Genomic DNA, 18,040 nt, shown 5'->3' with positions numbered 1-18,040 from the left:
CCTCTCTCTCACTCCAAAATATTTTAAAACACATTTAAATTGAAGACCAGAATACATTGTTGGTTTTGCTTTTTACTATTTAAAATAATAGTAGTGGCTGTGAGGCTGGATTTGAAAGAATAAGCTAATATGGGTAGCAATAACACCAGAAGGAGGGAGTGGGTGGTTGAGGAGGAGGAAAAAGGGGAGAGGTAGAGATGGAGAGTGGAGAAAGGAAGATAACCCTTATCTTCTTCCTTATCTTCTCTTTTTTTCTTGGTAGAAGTCCCTGATTCTGTGTCCACTTCTCCATTTGAAATCATCTCAGCTCTACTTTGACCCCAGCCAGCTAGCATACCTGATATGTGATAAAATTGATTTTTAAAATATAATCTTTATTTTATGTGCCATACCCTGAATATTGGATAGAAATAGAACAGCAAGAACTTATATTAATTAAGTAAACCGCTTTTAAATATTTGCAAATAGGACTTTCAAATTATGTGTAAATTTATGCAAAAATGAAAATCAGAAGGTTCCCCAGTTTTGATGTAATAAAATCTGATACATTTATTATAAACGTCTATGATTTCCCCCGCCAGCTCCACTGAAAAATGAAAGTGCCAAGTACTATCTTTTTTCAGCCCTTCCCCTTGGAATTCCTGTCACTTTTATTTAGCATACCTTATTTCTTCATGGAAATAGCACTGTTTAGTTTATTAAAAATTCATGGGACACAATTTTCTCTTGAGTACATAGGGCCTAAGGCTTTCAACCATGTCTATGTTATTGCCTAAAAACTTACCTATGTTTAAAAGATTCATGAATTTAGAGTTACTGTTGGCCAAGTGTCAGCAAAGACTTTTCTTAGAGTTATAGAACACAGGATTAGAAAAAACTGTTAAGAGGTCATTCATTCTGTCTTTACTTCTGGAAATACTTGCCCTACATTAATCAAAACCAATAAATAACTAATCTTACTTTAAAAAAAAGATGATGTCACCCCTCACCTTGGTATTTAGATATTTCAGTGAAGGGCCTATTTCTTATGGAATGATGCCTTTTGTTGCAATAATGATTCTATTTTCTCTTACTAGATAGAGTTTTTTCTTTTACATCTTTATTGTAGATAAGAGTTTTAAAGTAGTCTCTATGCTTCAAAATTCCTCTTTTTCAAATTTTCATGATTATGTTTCCTGATCTATTATTTAAAATATTTTTTTCAAAGTCTCAGGTTTCTAATTTTATTTGTGAATTTTAAAATTCCTATATACAAGTTATCTGGGGATACAGAATTTTTTTTTAAACCACTCTAGATTTCTGTGTCAGATTAATCAAAATTCTTTACATACTCTTCCATATTTATATAAGTAAAGGGGCCTGTGTTTGACCTATTCCTCTTCTTTTTAAAACATTATTTTTAATTTTCATAAAATATACATAACAAAATTTACCATCTTAACCATTTTTAAGTGTACATTTCTGTGGTAGCAGTTACATTCATATTGTTCACATTGGGGGGGAATACAGATTTTAACCACCTAAATACTAACCTAGATAATATTTGATTTCTTTGATCCCACAGCTTTAAGTATGTTTTATGAATTTTTTACTGTTTTGTATTGTTTATTTTATAACCCAAACACCTAGCACAGAGTTTGCGAGTCAATAAATGTTAAAGATCAAGGACTCCAATAAATCTTTGTGAAGATCCACAAAGGGAGTCCATCAGTGTTGGGAGCCTGAAAGTTTGTGAAATGGAGCTGAAAACCCAAACTGCTCTATTAAAATCTACATTTTGTGTTATGATTCTCAGCTATTATAAGCATTGTCTAAGATTCGAGTGCTTCATTTATTGAATGCCTGTTCAATGAGTCTTAAAACTAGATATCATTATTTCCCAGGGAACAAAACCACTGTGATTCACTCATCTAGATTATTCTATCCATTTCATCCCTTCAGGGCTGCAGGCCTATCTAGAATGTATTAAGATGGCAGAGATTTTTACCCAGATCTGAGGTCATGAAAAGAATTTAAAGTCATGTTTTGAGCATCAGCACCTTTACATGTCTACTATTCATAATTGCAATCACTTACCAAGTCTGTACTATGTTCCAAGGACTGTGCTAAAAAGCATTTTGCGATTTTATGTAATCTTCACAACAACCCTATCAGGTAATGCTGTCGCCTTCACTGTGCAGGTGAGGAAACTGTCTTAGATTAAATGGCTTACCCAAATTAGCAAAGCTAGGGAGTGGCAGAAATAAGATTGAATCCAGTCTGTCTGATTTCAAAGCCTTGTTATTGTTTTACTATGTCAATATTTTCTACAGATTGATGACTGACCTACAATTCACCTCTTAATATTGATGAGAATTGAAGCTTTGGATAAGCATGAAAGCAGAAGGTGATAAACTTCTTTTTAAAAATAAGAGTATGGAAAGTTAAATTGCAATGAATAATTTGATTGATAGAGGCATTTCAATGTTGTGCTCAATCTCAGAAAATAGAGGACCCATAGGAATGTAGGGTACATTTCCTTGCCTTTAAGCAGAACCATGCTTCTATCATCACAGAAAGCTGACTGTGAATTTTTAAAATATATTTTCTATATTTATGTATATTAGTTTGTATACTTTATATATTATTAGATTTACATATTAATATTTTGTATCTATATTACATATAGATGTTTGAAAAAGAAGATTGCATAACCATCTTCTTCTTTATATAATTGTACAAAAAAACACATAACATAAAATTTACCATCTTATCCATTTGAGTATACAGTTCAGTGGTATTAAGTATATTCACATTGTGCAACCAATCTCCAGAACTTTTTCATCTTGCAAAACTAAAACTTCATACCCATTAAAAAAACAATCCCTCATTTACCGCTCCCCCAGAACCCCCCACCACTGTCAGCAACCACCATTTAACTTTCATTTCTATGAATCTGACTACTCTAGATACCTTGTATAAGTGGAATCATACAGTGTGTGTGTGTGTGTGTGTGTGTGTGTGTGTGTGTATGTGAGACTGGCTTATTTTACTTAGCTTAATATCCTCAGCATTCATCCATCTTGCAGTATGTGTCAAAATTCTCTTCCCTTCTTTTTAAAATTGAAGTATAGTTGATATATAATATTGTGTTAGTTTCAAGTGTACTGCAGAGTGATTCAGTTTTATACGTGTATTTCAGATTATTTCCCATTATAGGTTATTACAAGATATTAAATATAATTCCCTGTGTTATACAGTAAATCCTTGTTGCTTAACTGTTTTACATGTAGTAGTTTTTATCTGTTAATCTCATACTCCTATTTAGCCCTTCTCCATCCTCTGTCCCCTTTGGAAACTGTGAGTTTGTTTTTGATGTCTGTGAGTCTGTTTCTGTTTTGTATATAGATTCATTTGTATCATTTTTTAGATTCCACATATACATGATATCATATAATATCTGTCTCTCTGACTTACTTCACTAAGTATAATATTCTCTAAGTCTATCCATGTTGCTGCAAATGGCATTATTTCATTCTTCTCTATGGTTGAGTAATATTCCATTGTATTTTTGTGCCCCATCTTCTTAAGCCAGTAGTCTGCTGATGGGCACTTGGGTTGTTTCCATGTCTTGGCTATTGTAAAAAGTGCTGTTATGAACATTGGGGTGCATGTATCTTTTCAAATTAGAGTTTTCATTTTTTTTGTACAGCAAAGGAAACCATCAACATCATGTTTTCCAGATATACCCAGGAGTGGGATTGCTGGGTTATATGGTAGTTCTATTTTTGGTTTTTGGAGAAATCTCCATTCTGTTTTTCATAGTGGCTGTACCAATTTACATTCCCACCAATGATGTAGGAGGGTTCCCTTTTATCCACACACTTTCCAGCATTTATTATTTGTAGACTTTGATGATAGCTATTCTGATAGGTGTGAGGTGATACCTCATTGTGATTTTGATTTGCATTTCTCTAATAATTAGCAATATTGAGCATCTTTTCATGTACTTGTTGGCCATCTGTATGTCTTCTTTGGAAAAATGTCTGTTTAGGGCTTCTGCCTGTTTTTTGATTGGGTTGCTTGTTTTTTCAACATTGAGTTGTATGAGCTGGTTATATATTTTAGATATTAACACCTTGTTGTTTGCATCATTTGCAAATATTTTCTCCCATTCCACAGGTTGCCTTTTCGTTTTTTTGATGGTTTCATTCACTGTACAAAAGCTTTTAAGTTTAATTAGGTCCCATTTATTTACTTTTGCTTTTATTTCTTTTGCCTTGAGAGACTGATCTAAGAAAATATTGCTGTGATTTATATCAGAGAATATTTTGCCTATGTTCTCTTCTAGGAGTTTTATGGTATCATGTCTTATATTTAGGTCTTTAAATCATTTTGAATTTATTTTTATATATGGTGTGAGAGAGTATTCTAATTTCATTGATTTACATGTAGTTGTCCAGCTTTCCCAACACAACTTGTTGAAGAGACTGTCTTTTCTCCATTGTATAGTCTTGCCTCCTTTATCATAGATTAATTGACACTAGGTGTGTGGGTTTATTTCTGGGCTCTCTCTTCTGTTCCATTGATCTGTATGTCTGTTTTTGTGCCAGTACCATGCTGTTTTAATGACTGTAGCTTTGTGGTATAGTCTGAAGTCTAGAGGGGTTATACCTCCAGCTTTGTTCTTGTTCCCTTCCTTTTTAAGCCTGAATAATATTCCATTGTATTATATATCACATTTTGTTTAACCATTTATCAGTTGATGGACATCTGGGTTGCTTCCACCTTTTGGCTATTGTAAAAAATGCTGCTATGAACATGGGTATACAGATATTTCTTCAAGAGTTTGCTTTCAGTTCTTTTGTGTACATACTCAAAAGTGGAATTGCTGGATTATTTGGTAATTTTTTTTATTTGTTCAAGGACCACCATACTTTTTTTTTTATAGTATGCACCATTTTACATTACCACAAACCATGCACAAGAGTTTCTACTTCTCCGCATCCTCACCAACACTTTTTATTCTCAGGTTATTTTTAATAATAGCCACCTGGTGGGTGTGAGGTGCTATCTCACTGTAGTTATGATTTTCATTTTCCTAATGATTAGTGCTGTTGATCTTTGCATATGCTTGCTGGCCATTTATGTATCATCTTTGGAGAAATGTCTATTCAAGTCCTCTGCCCATTTTGTAAATTGGGTTGGGTGTTTTTGGTGATGAGTTGTAGGAGCCAACTTGATTCTTATCACAGTTTCTATTGCAGCATCTGACAACCTTCAGATAAGAAGAGCTATAAGTACTCCAAGATAAAATACCAAAGCATTAAACAAAACTGCAAGTGGATTTGTGTACTCTTCCCTTGTTAAGTATGAACACAAGAGCAGTTTTTAAAATGTAGACTGATTTAAAGTGCATAAACTTTTGGTAAACCTAAGGAAGCACTTAATTTTGATTTCTCATATATTCTTGTCACATGACAGAACATTAATATGACTAATACTTGAATTAGAATAGAGTTTAGATACCATCTAATCCAATTCCTTCATTTTGCAGATAAGGAAACATTAAAGAAGAGAGAATATTTGCTATGTAGATAATTAATGGCACCACTGGGCCTGGAAGCCAGAGCCCAGGTCTCCAGTTAGGGCTGCTTTTCTACCTCTTGCACCGCTGTTCCTGAGTAGAATATAGCTGAGCATGTTACTTTTGGAATTTACTGAATTAGGATCCCAAACACCCGGATTCTGTTCTTGCTCTTGCTACTTACTAGTTGTACTATATTTAGCCAGACAGTCAACTACAGTGATGTTCAGTATTTTCCATCAATAGACAAGCATAAAAATACTTGTCCTGTCCAACATCATGGTGATTGTGACGTACAAATGAGATAAATTATGTAAACTCAATCTGAAAATGTATGTGCTGTGTATTGGTTTGAGATTATTTCAAATCCACTTGTTTATGACTTAAGTAAAATTGTTTTATTCTACTTGTTTATGACAAAGACAGCAAAAACAAAGAGTTTTTAAGAAGTAAAGTTGTTGTGATATAAGAATGAAGTAAGTTGTTTCAGGATGTCATCATCTCATCTGTTGTCCTTAATAAGCACTTACTGGCTCAGCTGCTTAGGGGCCCTGCTGGGAGCTTACTGATAAGAACATGTGGAGAAGCACCTATGGCAAGGGGACATTTAGACTATAAATACTGACAGTTTGTGAGGAATATCTGAGAGAGAGGATTCTGGTCTGGGCAGAAGCTACATTTTTCTGATCTAACTGTCTGAAGATCTTGAGACACTTGTTCCTGCTGTGGCCAGGTTACTCTTGGTGGGCAGTGGTGTTAAGCCATGCAGCAGTTTCAGGAAGAAGAGGGACATCTGTTCCTTCCTGGATAAGATACTCCTCGTAGGCAGTGGTGTAAGCTGGGCAATGGTCCCTTGAATGATAACCCTCGAGCAGCCTAGCCTGCCACCAACACCGGTGCCTTCATTCCTTAGCAACGTGCTCTAACAACAAAGGACCTTCATCTTTTGCTTTGGCAGCTGGACTTCAGCTCTTTGTTGGTTAAGCCATCTTTCCTAAGTCCCAATTTGTACAAAGGTACACCTTGAACTAAATTTGGACTTTATTCCTTGTATCTTCTCTTGCCTGTAACAGTAGTGTAACTAATCTATCATTTGTTTGTAATGTGTTATTTTATTATCGGCTTATTAAGACATATTATCCTCTATGCTATTGGTTTGTGAAGTTATTATAGGTCCCACAGTGAACCTGTGTTAAATAAGTTGCTGGAAAAGACAGACTCAGTGTCTAAGCATAATTTAGCCCCAAAACAAGGCAGTATATATTGTATTTCATGCAAGTATAAGGTAGTATTACTATTAATGTGTACTTTTTCATGAAGCAGCATATTAGGATGAAGAAAAAATTTGAGAATCCAAATGCATACTTGTATTTTTTTTTTTTTTTTTGCGGTATGCGGGCCTCTCACTGTTGTGGCCTCTCCTGTTGCGGGGCACAGGCTCCAAGACGCACAGGCTCAGCAGCCATGGCTCATGGGCCCAGCTGCTCAGTGACACGTGGGATCTTCCCGGACCGGGGCATGAACCCATGTCCCCTGCATTGGTAGGCGGACTCTCAACCACTGCGCCACCAGGGAAGCCCACATACTTGTATTTTAATCTTACATTTACCTCTAAGTACTTGTGTCTGACACATATCAAATCTTCAACAACTCTTCCCTCTTCTGTTTCTGGATTTCATTCTCTTCATCTGAAAAATGAGAAAGCCTGGGCTAGATGATAGCTATAGACCAATCCAGCCAAAATACCCATGATGCTATGAAACAGCATGTCCCACTAAGATCCATTGCAACCAAAAATTCTTCTGAGTCTATTAAATGTATACCCTGGGCCATAGTAACCTAGACATTGTCCTTATGCGCCATATCCAGGCAAACAAACAAAACAAACTCTCTATTTTATAAAGCCCTGCTTAGTAATTCCCTAAATTTCCATGTCTTTCTTCCTCAAAGGTAACCTTTTCCCAAATCTTAAACTAGAATAAAGATTTCTCTCATCTCCTTATTCCCATAACAACAGGAAAAAAAAAGAAAACCACACACACACACACACACACACACACACACACACACACACATCCTTTAAAGAGGACATACTTTGTGTTTAACTCCCAGATCACCTGCCTATGGCTGAGTAATTTTGGACAAGACATTACATTCCTTAAGACTTCAGTTCTATAAATATATAAAATGGAAGGACCGTTTTCTACTTTCTAGAGTTATGGTCTGGACTGAGTGAGCTATCCTACATATGGTGCCTAGCACAGAGCCAGATAGAGAGCAGATGCTCATTAAATGTTAGTTTTCCTCCTTCCCTTCCCAAATAATCACCATTAGGGAAACTGTCTGGATCCACAAATAAGACCAGACTCCTTATAACAGGGATGCTGCTCATGAGAACTACTTAAGGAAGAAAAGCATCTAGAAAACTATGAGAGTTGTTTGTTTGTTTGTTTCCCAATTGATGATTTATGGAAATGCTGACTTCTAGGCAGGCCAAGAGCCAAGACACATAGACACCTAGAGTAGGGATGTTACTGAAGAGGTGAGGAAGGAATATAAGTGGAAACTGAGCATTCAAATCTCTTACCAATAGACCAAGAAAAATGAATTGCTTCATAGTGAAGTTACTTTACAGTGAGTGAAGTCTAGAAGTTTAGAATATAAATTTTCAAAAATTGGCTGTGTAGAAATATTTTTTATTATTTATTTTTACATCTTTATTGGAGTATAATTGCTTTACAATGGTGTGTTAGTTTCTGCTTTATAACAAAGTGAATCAGTTATACATATACATATGTTGCCATATCTCTTCCCTCTTGCGTCTCCCTCTGTCCAACCCTCCCTATCCCACCCTTCCAGGCGGTCACAAAGCACCGAGCTGATCTCCCTGTGCTATGCGGCTGCTTCCCACTAGCTATCTATTTTACGTTTGGTAGTGTATATATGTCCATGCCTCTCTTTCACTTTGTCACAGCTTACCCTTCCCCCTCCCCATATCCTCGAGTCCATTCTCTAGTAGGTCTGTATCTTTATTCCTGTCTTACCCCTAGGTTCTTCATGACATTTTTTTTTCTTAACTTCCATATATATGTGTTAGCATATGGTATTTGTCTTTCTCTTTCTGACTTACTTCACTCTGTATGACAGACTCTAGGCCTATCCACCTCATTACAAATAGCTCAATTTCATATATTTTTATGGCTGAGTAATATTCCACTGTATATATGTGCCACATCTTCTTTATCCATTCATCTGTTGATGGACACTTAGGTTGTTTCCATCTCTGAGCTATTGTAAATAGAGCTTCAATGAACATTTTGGTACATGACTCTTTTTGAATTATGGTTTTCTCAGGGTATATGCCCAGTAGTGGGATTGTTGGGTCATATGGTAGTTCTATTTGTAGTTTTTTAAGGAACCTCCATACTGTTCTCCATAGTGGCTGTACCAATTCACATTCCCACCAGCAGTGCAAGAGTGTTCCCTTTTCTCCACACCCTCTCCAGCATTTATTGTTTCTAGATTTTTTGATGATGGCCATTCCGACTGGTGTGAGATGATATCTCATTGTAGTTTTGATTTGCATTTCTCTAATGATTAATGAAGCTGAGCATTCTTTCATGTGTTTGTTGGCAGTCTGTATATCTTCTTTGGAGAAATGTCTATTTAGGTCTTCTGCTCATTTTTGAATTGGGTTGTTTGTTTTTTTGTTATTGAGCCGCATGAGCTGCTTGTAAGTTTTGGAGATTAATCCTTTGTCAGTTGCTTCATTTGCAAATATTTTCTCCCATTCTGAGGGTTGTCTTTTGGTCTCGTTTATGTTTTTCTTTGCTGTGCAAAAGCTTTAAAGTTTCATTAGGTCGCATTTGTTTATTTTTATTTCCATTTCTCTGGGAGGTGGGTCAGAAAGGATCTTGCTGTGATTTATGTCATAGAGTGTTGTGCCTATGTTTTCCTCTAAGAGTTTGATAGTTTCTGGCCTTACGTTTACGTCTTTAACCCATTTTGAGCTTATTTTTGTGTATGGTGTTAGGGAATGATCTAATCTCATGCTTTTACATGTAGCTGTCCAGTTTTTCCAGCACCACTTATTGAAGAGGCTGTTTTTTCAACACTGTACATTCCTCCCTCCTTTATCAAAGATAAGGTGACCATATGTGTGTGGAGTTATCTCTGGGCTTTGTATCCTGTTCCATTGATATATCTTTCTGTTTTTGTGCCAGTACCATACTGTCTTGATTACTGTAGCTTTGGAGTATAGTCTGAAGTCAGGGAGCCTCATTCCTCCAGCTCCGTTTTTTGTTCTCAAGATTGCTTTGGCTATTCGGGGTCTTTTGTGTTTCCATACAAATTGTGAAATTTTTTGTTCTAGTTCTGTGAAAAATGCCATTGGTAGTTTGATAGGGACTGCATTGAATCTGTAGATTACTTTGGGTAGTAGAGTCCTTTTCACAATGTTGATTCTTCCAATCCAAAAACATGGTATATCTCTGCATCTATTTGTGTCATCTTTAATTTTTTTCATCAGTGTCTTATAATTTTCTGCATACTGGTCTTTTGGCTCCTTAGGTAGTTTTATTCCTAGATATTTTATTCTTTTTGTTGCAATGGTAAATGGGAGTGTTTTCTTAATTTCACTTTCAGATTTTTCATCATTAGTGTATAGGAATGCCAGAGATTTCTGTGCATTAATTTTGTATCCTGCTACTTTACCAAATTCATTGATTAGCTCTAGTAGTTTTCTGGTAGCATCTTTAGGATTCTCTATGTATAGTATCATGTCATATGCAAACAGGGACAGCTTTACTTCTTCTTTTCCAATTTGGATTCCATATATTTGCTTTCCTTCTCTGTTGGCTGTGGCTAAAAATTCCAAAACTATGTTGAATAAGAGTGGTGAGAGTGGGCAAACTTGTCTTGTTCCTGATCTTAGTGGAAATGGTTTCATATTTTCACCATTGAGGACGATGTTGGCTGTGGGTTTGTCATATATGGCCTTTATTATGTTGAGGAAAGTTCCATCTATGCCTACTTTCTGGAGGGTTTTTATCATAAATGGGTGTTGAATTTTGTTGAAAGCTTTCTCTGCATCTATTGAGATGATCATATGGTTTTCCTCCTTCAATTTGTTAATATGGTTTATCACATTGATTGTTTTGCATATATTGAAGACTACTTGCATTTCTGAAATAAACCCCACTTGATCATGGTGTATGATCCTTTTAATGTGCTGTTGGATTCTATTTGCTAGTATATGGTTGAGGACTTTTGCATCTATGTTCATCAGTGATATTGGCCTGTAGTTTTCTTTCTTTGTGACATCCTTGTCTGGTTTTGATATCAAGGTGATGGTGGCCTTGTAGAATGAGTGTGGGAGTGTTCCTCCCTCTGCTATATTTTGGAAGACTTTGAGAAGGATAGGTGTTAGCTCTTCTCTAAATGTTTGATAGAATTCGCCTGTGAAGCCATCTGGTCCTGGGCTTTTGTTTGTTGGAAGATTTTTAATCACAGTTTCAATTTCAGTGCTTGTGATTGGTCTGTTCATATTTTCTATTTCTTCCTGATTCAGTCTTGGCAGGTTGTGCATTTCTAAGACTTTGTCCATTTCTTCCAGGTTGTCCATTTTATTGGCATAGAGTTGCTTGTAGTAATCTCTCATGATCTTTTGTATTTCTGCAGTGTCAGTTGTTACTTCTTCTTTTTCAGTTCTAATTCTATTGATTTGAGTCTTCTCCCTTTTTTCTTGATGAGTCTGGCTTGTGGTTTATCTATTTTGTTTATCTTCTCAAAGAACCAGCTTTTAGTTTTATTGATCTTTGCTATCGTTTCCTTCATTTCTTTTTCATTTCTTTTTGATCTGATTTTTATGACTTCTTTCCTTCTGCTAACTTTGGGGTTTTTTTTTTCTTCTTTCTCTAATTGCTTTAGGTGCAAGATTAGCGTGTTTATTCGAGATGTTTCCTGTTTCTTAAGGTAGGATTGTATTGCTATAAACTTCCCTCTTAGAACTGCTTTTGTTGCATCCCATAGATTTTGGGTCGTCATGTCTCCATTGTCATTTGTTTCTAGGTATTGTTTTATTTCCTCTTTGATTTCTTCAGTGATCACTTCGTTATTAAGTAGTATATTGTTTAGCCTCCATGTGTTTGTATTTTTTACAGATCTCTTCCTATAATTGATATCTAGTCTCATGGCGTTGTGGTCGGAAAAGATACTTGAAACAATTTCAATTTTCTTAAATTTACCAGGGCTTGATTTGTGACCCAAGATATGATCTATCCTGGAGAATGTTCCATGAGCACTTGAGAAAAATGTGTATCCTGTTGTGTTTGGATGGAATGTCCTATAAATATCAATTAAGTCCATCTTGTTTAATGTATCATTTAAAGCTTGTGTTTCCTTATTTATTTTCATTTTGGATGATCTGTCCATTGGTGAAAGTGGGGTGTTAAAGTCCCCTACTATGAATGTGTTACTTTTGATTTCCCTTTTTATGGCTGTTAGTATTTGCCTTATGTATTGAGGTGCTCCTATGTTGGGTGCATAAATATTTACAATTGTTATATCTTTTTCTTGGATCAATCCCTTGATCATTATGTAGTGTCCTTCTTTGTCTCTTCTGATAGTCTTTATTTTAAAGTCTATTTTGTCTGATATGAGAATTGCTACTCCAGCTTTCTTTTAGTTTCCATTTGCATGAAATATCTTTTTCCATCTCTTACCTTCAGTCTGTATGTGTCTCTAGGTCTGAAATGGGTCTTTTGTAGACAGCAAATATATGGGTCTTGTTTTTGTATCCATTCGGCCAATCTGTGTCTTTGGGTGGGAGCATTTAGTCCATTTACATTTAAGGTAATTATCGATATGTATGTTCCTATTCCCATTTTCTTAATTGTTTTAGGTTTGTTACTGTAGGTCTTTTCCTTCTCTTGTGTTTCTTGCCTAGAGAAGTTCCTTTAGCATTTGCTGTAAAGCTGGTTTGGTGGTGCTGAACTCTCTCAGCTTTTGCTTGTCTGTAAGGGTTTTAATTTCTCCATCAAATCTGAATGAGATCCTTGCTGGCTAGAGTAATCTTGGTTGCAGGTTTTTCTCCTTCATCACTTTCAATATGTCCTGCCAGTCCCTTCTGGCTTACTGTGTTTCTGCTGAAAGATCAGCTGTTAACCTTATGGGGATTCCCTTGTGTGTTATTTGTTGTTTTTCCCTTGCTGCTTTTAATATGTGTTCTTTGTATTTTATTTTTGACAGTTTGATTAATATGTGTCTTGGCATATTTCTCCTTGGATTTATCCTGTATGGGACTCTCTGTGCTTCCTGGACTTGATTAACTATTTCCTTTCCCATATTAGGGAAGTTTTCAACTATAATCTCTTCAAATATTTTCTCAGTCCCTTTCTTTTTCTATTCTTCTTCTGGAACCCCTATATTTCAAATATAGGTGCATTTAATGTTGTCCCAGAGGTCTCTGAGACTGTCCTCAGTTCTTTTCATTCTTTTTTCTTTATTCTGCTCTGCAGTAGTTATTTCTACTATTTTATCTTCCAGGTCCCTTATCTGTTCTTCTGCCTCAGTTATTCTGCTATTGATCCCATCTATAGTTTTTAAAATTTCATTTATTGTGTTATTCATCGTTGTTTGTTTCATCTTTAGTTCTTTTAGTTCCTTGTTAAATGTTTCTTCTATTTTGTCCATTCTATTTCCAAGATTTTGGATCATCTTTACTATCATTATTCTGAATTCTTTTTCAGGTAGACTGCCTATTTCTTCTTCATTTGTTAGGTCTGGTGGGTTTTTATCTTGCTCTTTCATCTGCTGTGTGTTTTTCTGTCTTCTCATTTTGCTTATCTTACTGTGTTTGGGGTCTCCGTTTTGCAGGCTGCAGGTTCGTAGTTCCCGTTGTTTTGGTGTCTGTCCCCAGTGGCTAAGGTTTGTTCAGTGGGTTCTGTAGGCTTCCCGGTGGAGGGGACTAGTGCCTATGTTCTGGTGGATGAGTCTGGATCTTGTCTTTCTGGTGGGCAGGTCCACGTCTGGTGGTGTGTTTTGGGGTGTCTGTGGACTTATTATGATTATAGGCAGCCTCTCTGCTAATGGGTGGGGTTGTGTTCCTGTCTTGCTAGTTGTTTGGCATCGGATGTCCAGCACTGTAGCTTGCTGGTCGTTGAGTGAAGCTGGGTGCTCTTGTTGAGATGGAGATCTCTGGGAGATTCTCGCCGTTTGATATTATGTGGATCTGGGAGGTCTCTTGTGGACCAGTGTCCTGAAGTTGGCTCTCCCACCTTTTTTTTTTTTTTCCTGAGGGACAGGTATTTATGACATGGCTGAGGAAACTCTTTAAGGGAGTTAATCTGAGTCTGAAACAAACCATCAAATTAGATTGCAAATATAAACTTCACAAGAAGGCACACACTTAAAGGAAATCTTTAGAGTAGTTACACTCATGATCATGGGTTTATGTTAAAATGCAGGTGTTGGCCTTCCTGGTGGTGCAGTGGTTGAGAGTCCACCTGCCCATGCAGGGGACGCAGGTTCGTGCCCTGGTCTGGGAGGATCCCGAGTGCCGCAGCGTGGCTGGGCCTGTGAGCCATGGCTGCTGAGCCTGCGCATCTGGAGCCTGTGCTCCACAATGGGAGAGGCCACAACAGTGAGAGGCCCATGTACTGACTAAAAAAAAAAAAATGCAAGTTGTGTTTGACCAATATCTGTAGCCCTTCTCTCTTTTTTCCTCTCTGGGAAATGCATTAGTGGTTATTTCTAATTGGTTTTTATTTAGAAAATAGTCCATATTAAATCCTGTCTGAACTGAATCTTTGATCAAGGCACTTGCTTAGTTGTAGATCCATATTGGAACCAGAACCCAGGGTGACAGAATCTCCAGACCCTTTCACTGTCTATTCTGGGTGCTGGTCCTCCAAATCAGTTTTTCTCTCGGGACAATGATTTTTTTTACTCTAAATGAGGGTCTCTTTACCCCAGCTCTATAATATTTTGCTCTGGCTAATTCTTTGGAGATTGTCCTATGCATTATAGGATGTTTAGCAGCACCACCAGTCTCTACCACCTAGATGCCAGTAGCACCCCACCCCTCCAATCGTGACAATCAAAAGTGTCTCCAGTGTCAAATGTCCCCTGAGGGAGAAAAGTCACCCCAGATTGAGAATCACTGTCCTTAACAGTAGGAAAGGTGTGCTTATTTCCAAGCATAAAAGCTGTTTGCCTAAGTATCTATTGTCCTACATAAGATGTTCAGTTTTCAAAAAAAAATCACAAGGGATATGTAAAGGAGGTACCACTTTGAAGAGAAAAATCAGGCATCATAGGCAGACTCAGGTATGACCCAGATGTTGGAAATTTCAGATAAGTATTTAAAATGACTACAGGTCAAGATGGTGGCATGGGAGGACGTGGAGTTCATGTCTCCCCACAACTAGGGCAGCTGCCGCACACTGGTGGGGGACCTCAATGCCCAAGAAGATGGGAGGAACCCCTGAGCAACTGGGTAGGATGTTGGGGGGAGTGAGGGGGGAGGAAAAGTGGAGGCTGGACAGGACTGGCGCCCCTGAGGGGTAGCTGGGAGAGGGGAGGGATTCCCACACCTGGAGGGACCCTCAGAGTCTTGGAAGTTGGGGGGTGGGGAGTGTACGTAGTGTTTCTCCTGCCCATTTGGCCCCAGGAAGCCTGTTGGGCATACAGGTTGGGTCCCCTGACTTCCAGGGCCCCCTCTAGCCATGTGGGTCCTAGGGGCATAGGAGGGAGGTGGGGGAAGAAGAAGAGAGGCCAACGGGTAGGGACCCTCAAGGATCGGAGGATTGGTGGGGGGGGTGGGGGAGAATGCACCTAGCATTTCCCCTGCCCACTTGGGCCCAGGGAGCCTGCTGGGGTCCCAGACCTGGTCCTCCGCCCTCCAAGGCCAGAGGCACTCCTGGGCTCCACCTGCTGTGTTGAGCCTAAGCCCGACCCCCCACCCCCCAGGGCCTATTTGAGCCCAGTGGGTCCTAAGCATAGTCCCCGCCCACCACCTAAACCCCGCCCACCACAGCCAAGACCTTTTCCACCTTTCTTTTTTTCTCCTCTTTTTTGCTGGTGTGGTTCTGTTTTACCTTCCAGTTGCTTCATCTATATTTTTATTTCTTTAAGTTTTTTCTATCATATCTGTTAGTTTTCTAATCTTATTTTTTACTCTTTGTTATTGTTCTGCTCCTTTTTTTCTTTCTTTTTTTTCCCTACACCACGTGGCTTTCAGGATCATGAGCTGGGGGTAGGGCCTGAGCTCCTGTGGTGGGAACTCCGAGTCTGAACCTGGAGTAACAGAGAATCTCAGACCCCAAGGAATATTCATCAGAGTGAAGTCTCCCGGAGGTCCTCATCTTGGCACCAAGACCCATATCTACCCAACAGCCTACAAACTCCACTGCTGGAAGCCTCAGACCAAAAAACCAGTAAGACAGGAACAATCTTACCCATCAACAAAAGAAAAATGAGAAGAGAAAAAAAATATGTCACAGATGAAGGAGCAAGGTGAAAACTTACAAGACCAAATAAATGAAGAGGAAATAGGCAACCTACCAGAAAAAGGATTTAGAGTAATGATAGTAAAGATGATCCAGAATCTCAGAAATAGAATAGAGGCATGGATCAAGAAAATACAATAAATGTTTAACAAAGATCTAGAAGAACTAAAGAACAAACAAACAGAAATGAACAACATAATAACTGAAATGAAAAATACACTAGAAGGAATCAATAACAGAATAACTGAGGCAGAAGAACGAATGAGTATGCTGGAAGACAGAATGGTGGAATTCACTGCCAAGAAGCAGAATAAAGAAAAGAGAATGAAAAGAATTGAAGGCAATCTCAGAGACCTCTGGGACAACACTAAATGCACCAACATTCGAATTATAGGGGTCCCAGAAGAAGAATAGAAAAAGAAAGGGTCTGAGAAAATATTTGAAGAGATTATAGTAGAAAACTTCCCTAACATGGGAAAGGAAACTGTCATGCAAGTCCAGAGAGTCCCATACAGGATAAACCCTAGGAGAAACACACCAAGACACATATTAATCAAACTAACAAAAATTAAATTCAAAGAAAAAATATTAAAAGCAGCAAGGGAGTGTATATACTACCAAACGTAAGGTAGATAGCTAGTGGGAAGCAGCCCCATAGCACAGGGAGATCAGCTTAGTGCTTTGTGACCGCCTGGAGGGGTGGGATAGGGAAGGTGGGAGGGAGGGAAACGCAAGCCGGAAGAGATATGGGAACATATGTATATATATAACTGATTCATTTTGTTGTGAAGCTGAAACTAACATACCATTGTAAAGCAATTGTACTCCAATAAAGTTGTTAAAATGAAAAAAAAAAAAGAAACTGAAAAAAATTTTAAAAAGCAAGGGAAAAGCAACAAATAACATACAAAGGAATCCCCAGAAGGTTATCAGCTGATTTTTCAGCAGAAACTCTGCAGGCCAGAAGGGAGTGTCAGGATATACTTAAACTGACAAAAGAGAAAAACCTACAACCAAGATTACTCTACCCGGCAAGGACCTCATTCATATTTGACAGAGAAATCAAAAGCTTTTCAGATAAGCAGAAGCTAAGAGAATTCACTCCCACCAAACCAGCTTTACAACAAATGCTAAAGAAACTTCTCTAGGCAGGAAACACAAGAGAAGAAAAAGACCCACAAAAGCAAACCCAAAGCAATTAAGAAGATGGCAATAAGAACATACATATTGATAATAACCTTGAATGTAAATGGATTAAATGTCCCAACCAAAAGACACAGACTGACTGAATGGATACAAAAATGAGACCCATATATATGCTGTGTACAAGAGACCCACTTCAGACCAAGGGACACATGAAGGGCTGGAAATAGATATTCCATGAAAATGGAAATCAAAAGAAAGCTGGAGTAGCAATACTCATATCAGATAAAATATCCTTTAAAATACAGACTGTTATAAGAGATAAGGAAGGACACTACATAATGATCAAGGGATTAATCCAAGAAGATGATATAACCATTATAAATGTTTATACACCCAACATAGTACATAAGGCAAATGCTAACAACCATGAAGGGGGAAATCAACAGTAACACAATAATAGTAGGGGACTTTAACACCCCACTTACACCAATGGACAGATCATCCAAAATGAAAATAAATAAGGAAATGCAAGCTTTAAATGACACAAGGGACCAGATAGATCTAATTGGTATTTATAGAACATTCCACCCGATAGTGGCAGAATACACTTTCTTCTCAAGTGCACACAGAACATTCTCCAGGATAGATCACATCTTGTATCACAAATCAAGCCTCGGAATATTTAAGAAAATTGAAATTATATCAAGCATCTTCTCTAACCACAATGCTGTGAATTGTAAATCAATTACAGGAAACAAACTGTAAAAAACACAAATATATAAAGGCTAACAGTGTGCTACTAAATAACCAAGAGATCACT

Source organism: Phocoena phocoena, chromosome 4 (assembly GCF_963924675.1).
Source record: "Phocoena phocoena chromosome 4, mPhoPho1.1, whole genome shotgun sequence".
NCBI lineage: Eukaryota > Metazoa > Chordata > Mammalia > Artiodactyla > Phocoenidae > Phocoena > Phocoena phocoena.
Note: the sequence above shows the minus strand (reverse complement) of the source record.